The sequence below is a fragment of the Apus apus genome, chromosome 10 (assembly GCF_020740795.1).
Source record: "Apus apus isolate bApuApu2 chromosome 10, bApuApu2.pri.cur, whole genome shotgun sequence".
Lineage (NCBI taxonomy): Eukaryota > Metazoa > Chordata > Aves > Apodiformes > Apodidae > Apus > Apus apus.
This window is the reverse complement of record NC_067291.1, coordinates 6150034-6166042: the sequence shown is the minus strand read 5'-3', so window position 1 is coordinate 6166042 and position 16009 is coordinate 6150034. Positions and strand designations below refer to the sequence as shown.

The following is a 16009-nucleotide window of genomic DNA, read 5'->3' as shown; positions in this document are numbered from 1 at the left end:
TTGAACAAGATCAAGTCTTCTCTCTTAGCTAGATCATTCCAGTAACTTGCATTGTCTTCTGTAAGCTTGGTAGCTTTTGTTACTCTGTGCAGTGTAATTGAAAACTCATTTTCTTGTGGCTGCATTTTAGAACTTCATAGATGGTTTGTGTTGTTGGAGTGATACATTATTTACTGCTTATCCAGGTCGTTTGCTGTTTCTTTCCAAACCAATTAGAAACAGATTTTTATAAAAGTCAGTTTCAAAGGTTGTCACATGACATCTTATGCCTTGTATGCAGCATGTCTAAAATAATGTATTTTTAGTCTTCATTAATAATGAGAATTATAATTAAGAATAGAGCTAATGCTGTGGATTATTATATGACCATTGAATTCTTTGTTCAGTCTATTTGTGTATCAGCTTGATTTAGTTTGCACAATTTTCTGCTGACTGGCCCTAGGAGTCAGGAATTCAGGCTTTTGACAATCCTGAGCAGGGATTAAATGTAATGCTATTGCTACTGGCTGCTGGTGGCACCTGGCTTTCCATTCTGTGGCATCAAGACCAAATCTCTCTTAAGGTGGTAGCTGAGATACATTAAGTGGGAAAACAAGGTGAGAGCTGATGAGTTACTGCCTGCACCATTAGTAAATAATAAGCATCAGGCTCTAAAATGGTTTGACATGTTCCGTGAGCTTTCAATTTATCCTTAAAAAATGTAACAATTCATAGCAGAAGCCATAATGACTAAAAGGGAATGCACTACTTTAGGTGCCAAGGCAGTTGCTGCACGCAGAACATAGAAAATGAAATTATTGTATCAATTTTTTTGACACAGGACAGAGTTCTGCTGGAAGTCAGAGATGATTGGTTGTTTGTACTAGCTAATCAGCTAGTAAAATATTAATATTAAAATCTATATAAAATTAATTTGAGGGAAAATGCCTGCGTTTGTATCTTTAAATCATATTAAGTGGCAGTTGATTCTCTGTTATCTTGTCAGGGAAGTATCACATCAATCACTTGATGATTCTGGAGCAAAGTCTTTGGAATGAGTCTTAATAGTGTCCTTGCTACCTGTGATTTAAAGTATTTCTTACCTTACTATGTTTTATTTAACCTTAAGGTACAGGTTAGTTGAGTTCCCGATAACTAAGAATACTTCTTATTGTTAATATGCAATGTCTTTAAGTAATAGTTATACCAATTGCTTTTCTAAGAACAAAAATTTTAAGTCCAAGCAAGAGAAACACTTTAGGCTTCGGATGTACTAATTCTGCTAATTAATAGTAATAAATTACCTTCAATATACTTTCTAGGATAGTGGGATCCTTTGAGAATAATTACTTTTAAAATTACCAGATAGATACATGATGTCAGAGACATGAAATTAATCCTTAGGATGCTTGGATTGTCAGGGTGTTTGGAAGGCATCTATCTCTCCTGTTACTGTACTTGTGGTTATGCAAACTAATTTGTCCTTTCTCTCTTGAGCACCATTTTGGATATGATGACTAACAGTGTGTCGTGGTTATAAATGCATGGGAAGGGTGTTTTAGAAAAGGTAATAAATGCAGTAGTGTAGGTGGCTTTCACCAAAAGTGTGACCAAAGTTGGTAGGCTCATGATGGAGATAAGGCAAATATTAAATGTTTATGACAGATAAACACTGTCTCTATCTCTAGCCTCAGCCTCTGTGTCCTTAACCTTTTCTTATATCCAGTAGCGTGGCCCTGAGACAGATCGCTCATTGTGCTCATTAGAATATGAGGTTTATTACTTTTTGATTAACCTTTCTTGTGTGCCCTTGCGGCAATGCAGTTAAGAATGTAGCTTCATACTATCTATGGAACTGGAAGACTGGAGCTTACAGTGTAATAGTGTTATGCAGAAGCACTGCATTTGGACAAAGAAAATACTGTAATTCCTGATGTTTAGATCACTTTACAATCCACCTCAGCTGTCATCCCTTGAGAAATTGTGTCAGTAATTAAAAGAGCCATCGTCTCATTTTACTTACCTAAAGCAATCTCAGTCTTCATTCTTATCATTATTGGAAGAGCCCAGCAGCAAAAATCTGATTAGTGATTTCCTGACTCTTACTGGAAAACATCATTTCTAGAAGCATATTCTGTAGGGAGTCAATGATACAAGTCAAGATGGTGTGAAAACAGATTAGGAAATGTCTAAAGAGATTTATCACAATATTTTTCTTTGTCACAGTGACAAGATACCATAATTTATTTCTTTTTTTGTTACTGAAACATAAAATGAAAATGTTGAAAACGAAATCCTCATAGCTGGGTAATAGCTTTTGCCTTTGTAATGGAAAAATCATGGAATATTTTATTACTAGAGTTAAGATGAAGTTTTCACATTCTGAGCCCTTGAAGAAATTTAGCTATAATTAAATTATAAAGAATTAAAAATATACCAGTATTTTGGGAAAAGAAATTTGGTGTACTTTTAGGCTTGGAAGTTTTGCCCTCATAGAAATTATCTTTATAAATCTATCCTATGGAGCGCATATAAAGACCAAGAAAACAAACATTCAGATGAGAAAACATTAATACTTGAATGTACAATACCTGTGTACATATCTATCATAATGGACAAACTGCTTATAATTTCACTGATTTATTTGGTTCACTGTGTTTAAATTAAGCTTTTGACTGCTGCCTCAGTAAAACCTTCCTGTTTCAAAGGATCGATAAGCTATCCAGAGTTGATCTGAGCTTCAAAGTGTGGAGGATTGGTTGCAAACTGCTTAGGTTCCTTTCTGTTTCAGTACTCTTATGCTAATAGCTCTGCGCCTGATGAATGCTCAAGGCTTGCATTATGGGATGTACACAATATTGTAATGGTGTGTTCTGTGAATGTGTTAAATAAAAACCAGATTAGAGATAAGAATGTATTGTGAGTCACTGATGTATCAGCTCTGTACTTAATATCTTATCTAAATCCCTGTCCATTGCTTTTAATACTGCTTGCGTATTGTAGTGAAGTTGAGCATAACAGATCTGAACCACTTGGAAGAATAACATACAGAACATTAGATTTTTATTCGTAATGGGAAAAGATATTATTCTGATGTATATGTGCTCCATTAGCCCTTTTTTTTCTCTTTATTTCAAAGGAAAAAATATCTTTTTGTATTAAACCTTTTCCTACAAAAACACCAGATTTATCATGGGTATGGAGCATATTTCATGAGAAAACATAGTAAAAAAAAAAACCACCTCACCCTAGAGCTTAAAAGGAAATTAAAATTGCATCCTGTGAATACATTCTGATAGCTGTGTCAATGTGTAGGTAATTTTAGTGTCCTGTTCTTGTGGGCACTGGAGATTTTTATTTCTCTGTGCCTGTTTCCATGGCAATTAGATTAGTTTTAGGTTCATAGTGGGTAAATGAGAGAGACTAAGCTATGATGCAGTGTTTGGAACATACTGAGTCTTTTTAGAAGATAGCTCAAATCTGTGCTTAAGTTGTTGCTTTTTTGATTGCTGTTGACTTGCTTGTATTTATCTTGCAGTGTGTGGGTCGTCTTAGGCAGTCTGGTAGTACTTGTGCTCTTTGTTTTCATAGGAATGTAGTCTTTCAACAAGAGAATGGTCCCTGGATTCTAATGGTAGCTGCATGTCGAATCAGTTTGTGTATCTGCAAATAAATAGCTGTTTTAAAAAGTCTTTAGTCCATTACTGGTTTTTGCAGTATTTTGAATGTGATGGTATGGTATGGTTTTTATCAACACCCACTATTTAGGATGGCTTATTTGAAAGACCATTCCAAAATTATGCCACTGTTCTGTATTTGTCCACTTGTGTGTATGAATATAGAAATACATACTCAATTTTTTTTTCTGTTTCTATACTTGTTAATACATTCCCACCATCCTCACCCCAATATATTTTAATCCTCACTATTCTTCCAGGAATTGTTATGGAGAGTAATATTACTGGTAGATTTTCTAGTTCCCTTTTACCTAATTTCCATGTTTTCAGAGTTCTTTTTCCTGTAGCATGTATTCACTTACCATAATTTTGCACTAATGGATTGCAGATGCTGCAGGTAGTATTATTATATGGTGATTTTTTTGTACTCTGGTACTAATGTGGCACGCTTTTGTAGTCTCTGAGTATGCACCATTGGTGGCATTGCTCCTGAAATATTTAATACTTGCATTTTCTGAAGTAATTATCTACCTGTTACAAGGTCTACTGTAGATGTTACAGAAACATAATCCTTGAAAGTACTTCAGCTGTGAGGTGCTCCTAGACCCAAGCTAGTTGAGGATATCAATACCTTGTAGTTGTTCAGGTGCAACTGAACTTCACCCTTCTAGGAACATTTGAGATGGCAAAATTAAACCTTGCAACCGTTTGTATGCTGGTAGAGGAGAGAGGGCAACCTTGGAAAGTGTCAGGGATTTCAGGCACTTGTGAAGATAAGCAGTTGCTGTAGCACTTAGCTGACAGCACGAACTAGATGATACTGGTGCTGGCAGTGCTGGGTTTTACCTCCTTTGGCACCGTAAATTAGGCATCCTCATTTGCTCAGCTCTGTCTAGTCAGCTGCCTTGCATGTCTGCCTAGTTGTGCTATGCCTGGTTCTGCCTGGTCTGCCTTGATGGCCGGTTGTCTGATGTGTTGTTAAGAAAATCTGATGATGGGAATTCTATAATCTACCCATTGTACCAATACTGAAATATCTACAACCTTAGAAAGTCCTAGTGTCTGAGCTGAATCTCTATATAATGTCTAACTGTACTGTGTACAGTTCTGGTACCCTCAGTACAAGAAAGATATAGACCTGTTGGAAAGGGTCCAGAGAAGGGCCACCAAAATGATCAAAGGCCTGGAGCACCTCTGCTGTGAAAGCAGGCTGAGAGAGTTGGGGCTGTTCAGCCTGGAGAAGAGAAGGCTCCAGGGAGACCTTATAGCAGCCTTCCAGTACTTGAAAGGGGCTACAGGCAAGCTGGTGAGGGGCTTTTAGTCAGAGAAGATAGTGATAGGGCAAGGGGTAATGGTTTTAAACTGAGGGGAGATTTAGGTTAGATATTAGAAAGAAATTCTTCACTGTAAGGGGTGGTGAGGAACTGGAATGGGTTGCCCAGGGGGGTTGTTGATGCCCCCCCATCCCTGGAGGTTTTTAAGGCCAGGTTGGACGAGGTTTTGTGCAACCTGGCCTAGTGGTAGGGTTCCCTGCTTATGGCAGGGGTTTGGAATTGATGATCTTTGGGGTCCCTTCCAACCTTAATGATTCTGTGTTTCTATGATTCTATTAATGCACATCAATTATTTATTGTTCAGCCCATGGTGTATTTGAAGAACAATAGAACAGTATCTTCTTTGTAACAATCTTGTGTGTTTTTTAAACTTCTGTTATGTTCTCTCTCGGTCTTCTCACGTATAAAACCAACTTGTTTCAACCTCTTCTATTTGGAATATCCTTTAAAAAGATGCATAAAAAAAAAAGTCTGGAGAATGACAACAAAATGAGAGTTTGCAGTGTAAAAACTATAAAAGTATAAAAGGCAAGATGGAACTATACAGGCAGTGGAAACGGGGACAGGTATTATGGGAAGAGTATAGGGACGTTGTCTGGTTGTGCAGGGATGAAGTCAGAAAGGCCAAGGAGTAGCTGGAGCTGAACTTGCAAGGGATGTAAAGAAAAACAAGAGGGGCTTCTACAGGTATGTAAACCAGAAAAGGAAGGTTAAAGAAAGTGTACTCCCATGATGAGCAACAGTGGTGAACTAGTAACAACAGATGGGGAGAAGGCTGAGATTTTCAACAACTTCTTTGCCTTGGTCTTCACTGGCAACCCCTTTATTCACAGCTCTCAAGTTAATGGCCAGCATAGACAGAGACCAAAAGTCCCTCCCACCATACAAGAAGACAGGGTTTTGACCAGTTGAGGAACCTGAACATACACAAGTCCTTGGGACCTGATGAGATGCATCCCAGAGTCCTGAAGGAATTGGCTGATGTAGTTGCCAAGGCACTCTCCATGATACTTGAAAAGTCACGGCAGTCAGGTTTGTCCCTGGCGACTGGAAGAAAGGAAACATTATGCCCATTCTGAAAAAGGGTAGAAAGGAGGACCCTAGGAAATACCAACCTCTCAGCCTTGCCTCTGTGCCTGGGAAGATCATGGAACAGATCCTCCTAGAAGACATGCTAAGGCACATGGAGGACAAGGAGGTTATTCAGGACAGCCAGCATGACTTTACTAGGGACAAATCCTGCCTGACCAACCTCGTGGCTTTCTACAATGGAGTGACTGTATCAGTGGACAAGGGAAGACATAGATATCATCTGTCTGGGTTTCTGCAAGGCCTCTGACGTGGTCCCCTACAACATCCTTCTCTAAGTTGAAGAGATATGGGTTTGATGGGTGGACTGTTTAGTAGATAAGGAATTAGCTGGATAGTTGCATCCAGAGGGTAGTGGTCAGTGGCTCGATGTCCAGATGGAAAATGGTGACAAGTGGAGTCCCTCAAGGGTCTGTATTTGGACCAGTGTTGTTTAATATCTTCATTAATGATATTGACAGTGGCATCAATGACACCAAACTGGGTAGTGCAGTTGATATGCCGGAGGGACAGGATGCCATCCAGAGGGATCTGGACAAGCTGGAGAAGTGGGCCCAGATAAACCTCATGAGGTTCAACAAGGCCAAGTGCAGTGTCCTGCACCTGAGCCGAGGCAACCAGAGACATGAATATAGGCTGGGGGAAGACATGCTAGAGAGCAGCCCTGTAGAAAAAGACCTGAGGGTACTAATGAATCAAAAGCTGGACATGAGCCACCAATGTGCAGTTGCAGTCCAGAAGGCCAACTGCATCCTGGGCTGCATCAAAGAAGTGTGGCCAGCAGATCAAGAGGTGATTCTGCTCTTCTGCTCTGCCCTGGTGAGACCTCACCTGGAGTACTGTATCCAGCTCTGGAGGCCCCAACACAAGAAGGATGTGGACCTTTTGGAGTGTGTCCAGAGGAGGGCAGTGAAAATGATCTGAGGACTGGAGCACCTCTCTTTATGAAGACAGGGAGAGAGTTGGGGTTGTTCAGCCTGAAGAGAAGACTCTGGGGGTGACCTTATAAGCAACCTTCCAGTACCTGAAAGGTGGGGAGGACCTGTTCACAAGAGCATGTAACAATAGGACAGAAACTCACACCAACATACAGTATTTTTTTATTCTACTTTGAGTACAGCAGATTAAATACAATACCAAAATGTAAACATACCCTTGGGCTTACTGAAGAATAATGGTAGCGACAGCTGATCTTCTTAACTTCTTGGAAGAAAAAAAAAAAAAGAAGAAATCTAAGTTCCAGAAAGCTGCAAGTCCTGAAATTGTGATGAGGGGTGATATATGGTATCTGAACAGCATCTCAGCTCCTGTTATTAAGAATAATAAAAGATGACTGACAGCTGTATGAATTTTCCTCATTTGTAAAGGTATTCCTTGACACCAGTTTTGTTACCTTTTGTCTTACTGTTCTGCATACATACCAGCTTGACAAATCTGCTTTTACAAAATAGAAAAAAACCTTTCTTAAGAAAGCATGGGAAGTAATATTTTTGCAGTCTATATTTTAAATTTAGTTTGAGATGCAAATTGAAGATTTTTTTGTAACTGTGCCAATTTACTGTTCTTAATTCCAGGCTCTTTACAGCAGCACATTGAGGGACAAGAGGCAATGGGTGTAAATTGAAATAAGAGAGGTTCAGACTGGGTGGAGGCAGGGGGGAGGGTGTGCAGAAATCCCCATGGGGACAGAGAGGGTGTTTGGTAGGTCATGGAGTGCATGTGTGGACAGGCTGTTTGGTTTTGACGTTAACATACGTTTTTGAAAGTATATGCATACAAATATGTAACCATGTAAATTTAGCTCTTGTGGCAATACCACAAACTATTTTGGTTTAATGTTGTAAAAGCACATTCTGATTGTTTGTGTAAAGTTTTTTTTCTGTGAGCACTTTGAACTGAAATCACACAAAAGATACTGTGTTCTTGGATTTCATGGGAGACAAGTCCAAGGGAAACCATGGTCAAATGCTGTGTAGTGTGGAAAAAGAACATAGGAATAAGAGTAGACAATAATACTTAAACATCAGTAATTTTACATTTATGTAAAAATCTTTACCTTGGTACTGTTTCACTGTATTTAACATAGTTTTAATTAAATTAATATTTATGTAAATATACTTCTAATGCAGTTCAGAAAATAAATTTAAAGAAAGTGTTTAAGAGGGTGTATTATGTACAATAATACTTCGGGAGATGAAGTACTGGAAAGCAAATGCTTTAAGATATATAAAGAGACTGCATCATCTGATCTGTTCCATAAGTTTCCCATAAATTTTTGTCCTCAGAATTTATAGAGACTTACCTGAGTGTGGAGGGTTGACATGTTGGAAAAGACTTCAGGGCTTTTTCAAAAAAATCCTTTGTTTGCAGTCCCTCTACTGGAAAGTAATTTTACCTTCTGTTTTTGTTCTGCCTCAGTATGTGCCTATTAAAGTAAATGCACCTTTTTCATGCGTGAGCACACTTTGCATTGATGATAAGGGAGTTTTCATATGCGTGTTGAAAGGTCTTCATACCTAATGTTACTGCATTTATAGTCAATACTGATGCATTCTGTTTTTATAGTGAATAGGTTCATGCATCTGTAAGAATTTTGATTAAGGAAGCTGGCAAATCTGCTTTTATTTGAACATGTTTTTAGTAGCTTTGATTATGTGATGGAGAGATTGGATTCACTCCAATTCAGCAGATAGAAGTTAGGCCTGAGATGTTAGATAAACGTGCTATACAGGCTCTGAAATGTGTTGCCAAAGTTAACTAGACATGTTAAAATCATGAAACTCCTATTTACTATTTAAGGAAGAAAAAACCTCTGCACAGCATACATATGGTGTAGTGATTTTTGAAAAACATAGAAGACCTACAGATTGCGATGTTGTGCTATAGGTATTTAGGAAATGACAGTGTTTCAATTACTGGTGTAAAAATAACTCCTTTATCTTGTGCCTGTGTTTCTTGGCACTTAACCTTGTGAAATCAAGTATGAGTTTTACTGCTTCCATTGAAGTAGCCATGAGATATTCTGACATTATTATAAGGTCTTTTGGGCCTGTAAGTTACATACTATTTTCAAATAATTCCTACTTTTGTATATAAGCCAGGTGTGGTTCAATTTATTTTATTCAATATTGGCACTGCATTTATAAGAGGTAAAAACTGAAGAGAAAACAAAATGTTAAGGAAGGATGGTTTGTTTGGGGTTTTATTTATTTTAAAATTCCTTGTCTTCTGCAAGACAAAGAGAAATCTTTAGATTTCTCTTTTTATGGTCATTTGGTGTATCCTAACAAATGTTGGTATGTGATGTTATCTGTGTCCTTTTTTCCTAATTATATAGTTGTGTTTACTGGTGGTCTAAAGTATTGAAGGTGCTTGGCACTGGAAGTTACTGCATCTCAATCACTTTTGGTTAAAGCAATATTGTGGTATAATGAGGTTTGGAAAATTACATTACAGCATTGTTGAGGTGAACTCTTACAATGACGATATTAAAGGCATAGGTGGAACGCAGAGTTTTACTGTCTGTCATCAGTGCATATAGAGAGATTATCAACTGGCCTGACTGTGCTTGACCTTTTGCATGGTGAGCCAGTAGGGTGAGTGCCACAAAGCTCTCTTTCCAGACAGAACATGTGTACCTCTTTCAGCTTGAAAGGCCTTTGTAAAGGTCAGACACAGCTGTAGTTCAGCTGAACAAAAAGGATCAGCTCCATCCTTCCACCTTCAGGAATGCACAATGCCACATATATAGTAATGTCAGACAGCAGTGGGAGAGGTTTAACAGGGAGGTAGCACAGTAAATGAAAGCAAAGAATTGCTACTCACAGGTAGCACTCTAGAATATCTTGACTCAGAACATGTGACTTCTTTATTGAGAAGTACTGGCTTATGTATGAGTATTTTTTGCATCAATACGTACTCTGTTTTGGAAGGCAGTTTCTTATTTTTCCTAAAGGGTTTTCTTTAATAATTTCTCCATTTCAGCCATCCCATTTATTTAATTGAGAGCACGTGGCTGTCTAGCCTACAGTCAAGCTAGCTAACCCTGTCATTTTGCCTTCTTGAGATCAGTTTCGCATTACAGAACTATCAGCCCAGAGAGAGTTATCATACAGTAATAATAAGCTAACACAGCTGTGTGAGCAAATTTAATTAACTGCAAAAATGGAATTCTCAGCTTTTCCCTGGCTTGGCCAACATCCAGAATCATGTAGTTGATATCTAGCTTTTATGCTGTAGGAAATGCTGTAGAATACAAACTATGCATATTTGCGTGTAGGGCTTATCTGCATAGTCTTTGGTATCTGTAACCTGATTCTGGTTCACTTTTTACTGTGCGTTTATGCCTTCTTATCTGTTGCATTTGTACTTGACTTAAAAACTAACATTGAGGTTTTACTATGAAACAGTGCAGTTTCCAAGATGCTGCCTTTCTGCTGTCTTCCTACAGCAGCTGTGGCTATTATCAAGTTGTGAAATATGTTTGAAACAGGCTCACAATATAAATGTCCACAGACTAGATACAGTGAAAGCTTAAACTGGGCACTCCAGAACCCAAATTCTCCGTATAGCCAACAGCTCTTTCTCTTACATTCATGCCAAGCATCAGTAGACAAGTTTCCAGCCTGATTCCCAGTGCAGTGTATATTGCTTCTGCAGTGGCTAGACAGAGATGCATTTTTAATTATTATGGTCTACTATTATAATACTGAGAAGATTGCTAGTAAAGCATGACATAGTGGGAGTGATGACTTCCTGGCATTTTAATTTCAACCAACCTTGAATATAATTTCATGGAAAAGGGTACTCATTAGTTTCTGGGCTTCCTCCCTTTTGAATATCAAAGGTCTGTAGAGAGCAATAATTATATTAAAGATTATTCTAAGCAATTGCAGGAGGATTTGATAAAGATTGTAACAGTCTAGCGATGTATGTAAGTTAGTCTTCACGCAAGCAGAGGTAAAAAAGTGACACCAAAAACTCATGAAATAAATACATAATGTATTCTTTTCTCTGCATTTTATTTGTAATCTAGTTTACCTTTTTATTTTTTTATTTTAATATTCCAATGAGAACATTCATCCCCACCTTTTTTTTTCCATTTCACGGTCAATATCCCTCACCCGATTGCTCCAATTCCTCTATTTTTAACTGTGTGTAAAGCTATGGTGTCTCAACTGTAACTTGCTTGTTATTTTGCAGTACCTGAGATCACCTAGGTGCATGGAGCTCTGAATTCTGCTTGCTTTTGCTGTGTTGTGGAGGGGTTTATGTATCTGTAGGTTAAATAGAGGTTTTAAACAAATCTTTAATCTGTGGGATTTTTTCAAGCATAAGAACAAGCGGTGTGGTTGTTTGGATAGCTGGGTGGAATGAAAAAAACCCCAAATAACCCACTTTTTGTTGATTTAGCCATATACCCTGCCTGATTTGTGATTGTCCTATCTTTAGTTCCCTTATTGTGAGGTAATTTTCAGTGATGCCTAGAGACCAGAAGAAAGTTTACCTAAAACATTTATTCTCCTTCAGTGCTGATAACCTGGAGAGAAAATGTTTGAAGACCTATTGAGATCTTTGTGATCTGATCAGAACTAATTGGATCTGTCAGCCAGATTGAATTTAATTTTAAAAACAGCTTAGTAACACTTTTGTCTATTTTTAATTGAGAATAACATTAAAACATTATCTTTTCAGCAGTTTGTTTCCAGCCCCCTGGAAATACACAACATGACTGTGTATTAAACTTAATACTTATTTTTAAATGGTACTGGAATAAAACTCTGGTCTCTTTGGTGACTCTGCTCTGTTTATTATAGGTGCTGTTGTCAGGATTGATTGGTGTTGTTTCATGGAAGAGGCCCCTTTCACTTGTGGTAAGTGGCAGTGTGGCTTTAATCATGTTATACAGACTTTACATAAGTGACTAAAGGATTCTGTGGAGATAACTATTAGTGGTTTTGTCTTTATGTAGAAGCCTAATAGCCTCTAGGGATGATTTTCCGGTGCATTTATGTATTCTAATATTTATAAACACTTGATAAAAATGTTTTGAGGTTTTCTTACATAAATGATCTTGGTGACAATTATATTTTTCTTCTATCTGTACGTAAGTTTTAAAGAGCTGTAATATTCATTGTGTGTAAAAAAATGTAGATATCTACTGCCCCTTCCTTGCCGTTGTTATAGTTCTACCTCTGCTTTAAAAAGTGATAGCGTATGGTTTAATAATTTAAATATGAGAAGTAATGAATCATAAACATTTTGCTAATGTATATGTTTAAAGAAAGGCAACAATCATAATGTAGTTGATGGTGTGAAATTAAAAATGGCTAAAACCAATGAGCATTGCTGGCTAATAGATATGCTCAATACTGCGTTATGTCTTGGATTAATAGGTGTCAATGAAATAATACAATTTTCAATCATTAGTTTATTAATATATTTTTTTAAATTAATACTGAACTTAGAAAAGTGCTTAGTTGGTCATTATTGTTCTACACAAATAGACTGTTCATCTGCATTTAGCTTTGCATTTAACTTCCCTAAAGTTGCACTGCAGAGAAATCTTTTTAACCAAAAACCTGTATGACAAGAAGACATATTCTGAAATAGTAGCTGTTCTTCCTTGACTGCAAAACATTTTTTAGCTACATTATGTATTCTGTTGTAAGATTCATATAGTTACTTGACAATGAAAAGTAATTCATGCTTTGTGTGTGCATGCAAATAGGGTTTCAATTAACGTGAAGCAACATTAGATTCAAATCCATCTTGTTAAAAAGGTGAGATGACTGTGTAATAAGGATGTATTAGGTAAATGTTGTCTTTGAAAAAAATGTGTATATGTAACATAGTAATATATGTAGTATTTGTAAGGTAGTTACTACTAAAGATAGTCTCAAGACATAAGAGAATATAATGAAAAGTATGAAATGAAAAGACCTGTATTTATAAGTCTAATTAGAACTTCAGGTATGCAGTGTTGAAGTTTAGAGTTTATCTCTGGGTGCAGGCTGGACTAAATTTCTGCTCAGAGTTATCACAAATAGCTGGTATACCTTATTTTTATTCCAATATATTTTATTTTACCTTTGTTAATAATAATTTTATACCTGGTACCTGGGGATGTTGCCTCTTGGATTCAGTGAAACTAAGTAAAACTGTAGCAGTATTACGTCTTAGAAATACTTCAAAAGACAAAATTCTCTCAACAGTGAAAGAACCATGACAGTGTATGTTTGGTAGCCAAATCTCATTTGATTTTCATTTGTCTTACACTTCACTGCTCACATATTGCAAACCATTAAAACTAAAGTAATTCCTCTGAATTGAGCACTTGCACAATTGTGACATCGGAGTGAACCTAAGACTTTTCAAAATAGTTGTTTGTAAGCAACTGTAATTGCTGCTTACATCATTGGAGTAAACAGTGCATCAGAAATGTTATTCAAGCCTATTGAGACTTGGCTTCTGAGATTCCTGAACACTTGTGTATTGTAAATTCAGGCAGGCTTTCAGGTAGCAGTTCATTCAGAGAAATGTAACTAGGCAGCTACAGTCAGTATCGTTCAAGGAAATAAATATAAAAGCAAAGAAATAGTAAGTGGTAGCATTACTCCTCTCAGAACACTTAACCTTACCAAGATCTACTCTAGGAAATTATTTTTTTTCCAAGAGCAATCACATGGGTTTGGTCCCAATTGTTTTTTTCTTCTGTATTGGCACTTGGTGATGGGAGGAATAGTGGACAGGCGTGATGGGTTTTGCCTTTGTGTGTGATTAAGCTGTGTGATAGCCAGTGATAATAGTTTTACAGAGGTTGCATAATGTCTTTTTCCTTGGTTAATTGCAAATATCTTTCAGCAGTTGGAACCTATGTGTGCACGATGACTTTTTGTTCTGATGAAGCAATTAGTACTGCATAACTTTATAACCCTACAGTATAAAGTACCACCAGCATGCTAATAAGTCGTATGTCTTGTGGTCTGCTTACACATTGCATATACAAAATACCTATGGTCAATAATTATCTTATAACCTCATTCATAGTATTATAAGTAACTATACAATCAATTACATGTTACTTTTTTTTTTTTTGCCATGTGTTACAAAATCTGGCATTACAAACAGCAATAACGAAGAGAAAGAGAGCTTTATCATTTGAAGCCATGAATAAAGCTTTATAAAATTAAGCCATAGACCATCTGTGGCGTTGTGAAAACTGATGATACTCTGATAATATTTTAAGGTGCCAATTTCTTGCTTGTTTGGGATTTGTGATTAAGACAGGGTTCATAACACACCAATGTTTTTGGCTGTTGCTGAGCAGTACTTGCACAGTGTCAAAGCTGTATCTTTTTCCCACTCTGCATCACTTGCTTTGTTTTTTTTCTTTCCTTCACTTACTTAACTACCTTTGTCTTGACCCACAAGTTTTTTTTTCCACTTTTGCTCTTCCAGTTCTCTTCCTGTCCTGCTGCAAGGGGGGGAGCAGCTGTGTGGTGTTTAGCTGCTGGCCAGGGTCAACCTCTCATACTACTGATTCTTGTTTCCTTATCGCAGCTGTCATACAATTCTTTTCATTGAAAAGAAATTTGACTGTGATGTTATTGTGTAGGAATGTAATTACACTTAAAAGCTCTTATGCTAAAGTGTCTTTGCATAGCTTAATTATCTAAAGGATTCACCAGTTTCAGCTTATCTGAATTTTATTGATCACCACCTAGCGTTCCATTGTTTGCTGCCAAAATGTCTTATGTATACAAGGAATCAGTCTCTGTTAGCAAACTAGTATTTACATTTACCAGAAGGGACAGCTGGGCAGAGAAGATCTTTAAATTGTTTATGCATTAATTTTGAACAGTATTTTCCATATATTTCATATGTTCCCGCATTAAGTTTTCTGTATGTTTAGTTATGATACCTCAGAGAATGTGTAGCGCTTTGGGAAAATCTTTCATGACTCCCTTATTTGGAAACTAAGTGCTGGCATGTCAGCACCACTGCTTAAGCTTAAAATGCTGTGTGCAATAGCAGTTTGTTTCCTTGTGGTTTCTGGAAGTGTCTAAAATTTAGAGAAAAGCTTGTGTAGCTCTTGAGGTCGAATTACCTTGTACAAAACTTAATTCTGTGTGGCGAAATTATTTTTCTGTTGTAGTCTATGGTAATTGCAAATCTCTTTGTGCTAAGGAGATTAATTCAACCTCTGAATTGAGTAGAAAGCTCCTCTTTTGCCATCTGGCATTTTGGTGATCCCAGAAAAATATTTTTACATTTCTAACTGAAAGCTTTTACAATACACTGATAGTTTTAATATTTTTTTCAAGGAACAGAAGCTAATTTTTTTAATGTCTGTGAATGTCAGTGAACACAACAGAATACTTAGTAATAAGTGATCTTGATTACTCAGAATACCTATTTAAAATAATTTCCTGTCAAATCTGTATTCCAGATACAGTTCCATGCTTCAGCAAACATGCAAATCTGTGCATACCTTTAGTAACTATCCTGGATCTAAAGGCTCAAAAATTTGGTCTACACATTTGTTTATCAGAATGTTTTCCAATTTCTGTCTTTTGTCTTAAACAGAAGGGGACAGTTTGTTTTCAATGCATTATCCCTTCAAATGAACTATTAATTCTTGGGGTTTCTTGTTTTGTTGTTTGTATGTTTTGTTTGGGTTTTTTGTTTTGTTTGGGTGGTGTTGGTTTTTTTTGTTATTTTTAAATAAGCAGATAGGGCATTCATCATTTAAGAAAAATAAGAGGAGTCATCTCAAATAGCAGCAGCTGAACCTGCACATCAGGCACAAGGGTGAACTGCTGTGCAAGGTCACACACTGCACCTGTGCTAAGAATCAGTCAAATACTGAGCTGACTTTGTTAGAAAATACTTGTCTTGGGCCAGCTTGGTAGTTTTGTTGCAAAATGA

General features: G+C 37.0%; 1 protein-coding gene across 9 annotated transcripts in view; it reads left to right on the top strand.

Annotated features, from left to right (window-relative positions):
• ENTREP2 (endosomal transmembrane epsin interactor 2) overlaps positions 1-16009 on the top strand; it is a 119111-nt gene that overhangs the window by 42245 nt on the left and 60857 nt on the right. For all 9 annotated transcript variants that reach the window (XM_051628199.1, XM_051628198.1, XM_051628197.1 and 6 more), the window contains exon 2: positions 11896-11952. The gene's annotated coding sequence lies outside the window, so the exon portion shown is untranslated. The remainder of the gene's footprint in view (positions 1-11895; positions 11953-16009) is intronic.